The sequence below is a fragment of the Penaeus monodon genome, chromosome 6 (genome assembly GCF_015228065.2).
Source record: "Penaeus monodon isolate SGIC_2016 chromosome 6, NSTDA_Pmon_1, whole genome shotgun sequence".
Lineage (NCBI taxonomy): Eukaryota > Metazoa > Arthropoda > Malacostraca > Decapoda > Penaeidae > Penaeus > Penaeus monodon.
Genome location: NC_051391.1, coordinates 30,506,897 through 30,512,171, shown reverse-complemented (window position 1 = coordinate 30,512,171; position 5,275 = coordinate 30,506,897). Strand labels below are relative to the sequence as shown.

General features: G+C 32.1%; 1 protein-coding gene and 1 pseudogene across 1 annotated transcript in view; both read right to left on the bottom strand.

The window, feature by feature from the left end:
- Window positions 1–3,688: 3,688 nt before the first annotated feature.
- The window catches only part of LOC119573765 (calphotin-like), a 26,835-nt gene continuing 25,248 nt past the window's right edge, over window positions 3,689–5,275 (bottom strand). The window contains exon 5 of the transcript XR_005228818.1: window positions 3,689–3,820. The gene's annotated coding sequence lies outside the window, so the exon portion shown is untranslated. The remainder of the gene's footprint in view (window positions 3,821–5,275) is intronic.
- On the bottom strand, window positions 3,690–5,103 carry LOC119573766 (annotated as a pseudogene).

Genomic DNA, 5,275 nt, shown 5'->3' with positions numbered 1-5,275 from the left:
TTCAGACGATATGGCAAAAAAAAAGAATATTAACATCCCTATATATATTTTATCCATAGATATGAATATATATCTATATATCGATACCGATATCTTTCTGTCTATCTGTATACAAATTTCATATATTATGTATGTATATATAATTATATATATATATATATATATATATGTATGTATGTATATGAAGAATATAACAGCTACTTACAATCAGTATATAAGGAAGACTAACCTGGAGCATCAGCAGGTAAAGCAGCTGTAACAGCCAAAGAGGCAGTGAAACACAGCAGAACAGCGACCTTCATCTTTAAGTCTGAAGATAAAAGAAATTCGGTATCAAAAGGCGCCAATTTTTTGTCTTCTACATTAGCCAAGTAATTATGCGGACGACTAAAGATACAACGAACGGAATGTACCCTCTTAGATACAGCAAATTCCAGATAGCAAAAAATTTATACTTCCAAATAACTTTGGAAAAAATAGCTTTGGAAAGAAACGTTTAGACTTTATAAGCGCGAAAGTAAAGCACAGTATAGTAGCAGTCACACGAAAATCATCCTCTAAAATAAGTATCTTAAAACAACTAATTTTATGCGTTTTGAAAAAAGTAATGAAACACCAGACGAAAGTGACATACCAGAGTGAGAACACTTTCAGCACTTCCAACAGCTGACCTACCTGGGCAGCGACGCAACAGACAGACTGGCTTTCGTCACAAACCCAAATCTATATATGTACAGACGCTGAGGCTTCGTAATCTCCCTTTCTGAGGATTACGTGAAGCAAACAATTGCTGCTTACACGCAAGTTTATGGGCACGCGGAGGAGGAAAGTTTACTGAATGTAAATACGAAATATGTAAACTACATTTAGCGTGGTTCTTATGTGTAATTTGTTTCTTTTGTGTACGTTGATAATATATATATATATATTTTATATATATATGTTTATATTATATATATAAATAATGATATATATAAAATATATATATATATATATATATATATATATATATATATATATATATATATAATACATATATATGTATGCCACACACACACACACACACACACACATACACACACACACACACACACACACACACACACACACACACACACACATATTATATATATATATATATATATATATTTTATAATATATATATATATATAATTTTACACACATATACAGATACGTATATAACTATTTATCTATGTATTATAATATGTATATATATATATATATGTATTATATATGAATATATTATTTTATTATGTATATATATATATATATATATATATTATATATATATATATATATATATAATTTTATATATATGGGTGTGGTGTGTGTGTGTGTGTGTGTGTGTGTGTGTGTGTGTATACATATATAATACATTTATATAATGTACAGATAAACATAGAAACACACACAAACACACACAAACACATATACATATACAGCATTTGACTAATCATATGAACAACCACACACACATTAACAGGCACAAATACACACACGTGTATAACATATACAGTATCTATGTATAAAAATATATATATACATTTATATAGATAGATATATGAATTAACACATAAAGAAATCTCACTTTCTCTCTATATATATACCATATATATTCATATATATCTATACATATATACACACACACACACGCACAACACACAGACACACACACACACACACACACACACACACACACACACAGACACACACAGACACACACACACACACACAGCACACACACACACACACACACACACCACACACACACACACACAATATATAATATATATATATGTATATATATATATATATATATATATATATATATATATATATATATATATAAATGTATGTATGGACATATATACATATATTGGACTGTATGTGTGTAAATATAAATACACACCATACATACATATAGAAACACACACACACACACACACACACACACACACACACACACACACACACACATATATATATATATATATATATATATATATATAATATATATGCATATATGTATATATATATATATATGTGTGTGTGTGTGTGTGTGTGTGTGTGTGTGTGTTGTGTTTATATAAACATACACATATGTATATATATATATATATATATATATATATATATATATATATATATATATACATATACATATATATATATTTATTCTGGTGGGCATCTTAATTATTCCTTGTGCCGGCCACCCTTTTACAGTGTTTACAGAAGGATGAAGCCAATCTAGTTTGTCCATTGCGGGATTTTCTACCATACCTATTCATCTATATCTATCTGTATCTGTTTATTTACCCACATACCTATTTTTGACACAGACACACACACATCTATCCATATATGTATGTATGTAGATATGTAGATATATAACACACACACACATATGTATATATGTATGTATGTAGATATGTAGATATAACACAGACACACACGCACACACACACACAACACACACACACACACACACACACACACACACACACATATATATATATATATATATATATATATATATATGTAGATATGTAGATATAACACACACACATATGTGTATGTATGTATGTATGTATGTATGTATGTATGTATGTATACATATGTTTGTGTGTTTGCATATGTAAACACACACATGTGCCCACTAGCTTATATAATGTTAATTTTTGTCTATATTTTTCAGTTATTCTTATGCTGGCTACTTTTCTTCAAAAGAATTCGGTAAAGAAAAACTGAAAACAAGATTCCTCTCTCTCTTTCTATGTGTTATAATTTCTCTCTTGTTACAATTTCTGTAGTTTTTTGGTTCACACATAAACATACACAAACGCACACCACAGCCATATGAATTGATTTATATATATATATATATATATATATATATAATATATAATATATATATATATATATATATATATATATATATATACATATATATATGTGTGTGTGTGTGTGTGTGTGTGTGTGTGTGTGTGTGTGTGTGTGTGTATGTGTATGTGAAAGGGTGTTGGTGTGTGGTGTGTGTGTGGGGTGTATGTGTGTGTGTGTGTGTATGTGTATGTGTGTGTTTTATGTGTGTGTGTGTGTGTGGTGTGTGTGTGTGTGTGTGTGTGTGTGTGTGTGTGTGTACAGTATATGTATATATACATATACACTAGATTTATTCATCAATTTGTTTTGGATACTTCTATTACTGTTATTCTAATTATTGTTAATAGTATTAATGTCATTTATTATTGTTTTGATCATCATTATCATAACGTTATTGCTATTGTTTATCATTATTTTTACTATCATTATTATTATCGTTGCTCTTACCATTATAACTAACGTTTTCATTAGACCTATTATTCATTTATATTTGTCATTCAATTTATTTTGACCTTGAGAATTCCGTCATTTATATGATTAGCATTGTTATATCTACTATCATCATCATTATATATCTTTTATAACTTTATTGGTTTCTTTATCATAATCATCATTATTATTGCTATCACCAATACTGCCATCGCCTTCATTAACACCGTTGCTCTTATTAGCATTATGATTATAAATAGGAAATCATATGTGAAGCAAGTGGACGTTAGTCTATCTTCATGGTAACTGTTTGCGCATCTGAGCTGTGTGATGAAAGGTTAATACAACAGGATAATTTATTTAAACTATTGTAATGTTGGGAGTTTCCTACATCGTTATATATTAGCATGGTAGTTATATAAATGAAAATAATGTCCTCGTTCTTAATTTACTTTCATATTCATAATTCACAATTTTCTTCTGCCACCCATTCACAAAAGCGAAAGTGATTTGTATATTGCCTGATCGACACTCGCACGGAGAAAGCATCAGCTCAGGCAGGCGCTGCAGTGGAAGGGATGAAGGCTGCGGCTGCGGCCTTGTACTTGGCGATCAGACTTGCTACTGCAGGAGGCATGGCTGGAGGGAGGAAAATAAATCAGTTGAAAGACACACACACACACACACGCACACACTTGGCGCCTGAAACTAGTTCTATGAAGTTGCACTCACTCGGAGGTCCGACGGGGGCGGCCCCTGGAGTGGGCACGACCCCGGGGGCGGGCGTGGTGTGGAGGGCGTTGTAGGGCCTGGATCTCCTCGGGCGTCGGGATGAAGGGCCCCGATCATGGCAGGAGGGGGACCATCGGCGCAGCTGGAGGGAGGGGGAACGGGCAGGGATTCTGACGGCTCGAAAGGTTCATACATTTTTTGTGGTCTTATTCTTTTTGCGAAAGTGTGTTAGTAGAAGGATGTTACAGATGAGGAACGATGATGTGCAGCAAAAAAAAGAACCTGATTTCACCACATCCCCACGAAAAATGAAAAAATAAATGAAAAAGAAAAGAAAGGAAAAGAAATATATATTTATATATATCCATAGATATGAATATATATCTATTTATCGATACCGATATCTTTCTGTCTATCTGTGTACATACATATTCATATATTTGTGTATATGTATTATGTATGTATATATATATATATATATATATATATATATATATATATATATATATATATATGTATGTATGTATATGAAGAATATAACAGCTACTTACAATCAGTATATAAGGAAGACTAACCTGGAGCGTCAGCAGGTAAAGCAGCTGTAACAGCCAACGAGGCAGTGAAACACAGCAGAACAGCGACCTTCATCTTTCAGTCTGAAGATAAAAGAAATTCGGTATCAAAAAGTCGCCATATTTTTTTATGTTTACTACATTAGCCAAGTAATTATGCGGACGACTAAAGATACAACGAACGCAATGTATCCTCTTAGCTACAGCAAATTCCAGATAGCAAGAAATTATACTTCCAAATAACTTTGGAAAATATTGCTTTGGAAGGAAACGTTTAGACTTTCTAAGCGCGAAAGTAAAGCACAGTATAGTAGCAGTCACAAGAAAATCATCCTCTAAAATCAGTATCTTAAAATAAGTAATTTTATGCATTCTGAAAAAAAGTAATGAAACACCAGACGAAAAGTGACATACCAGAGTGAGAACACTTTCAGCACTTCCAACAGCTGACCTACCTTGGCAGCGAAAGCAACAGACAGACTGGCTTTCGTCACAAACCCAAATCATATATGTACAGACGCTGAGGCTTCGTAATCTCCCCTTCTGGATTACTGAAGCAAAATTGCTCTTACACGCAAGTTTATTTGCACGCAAAAGGGGGAAGCGAAAGAAACAATTGCTTTTTTCTATATAATGTT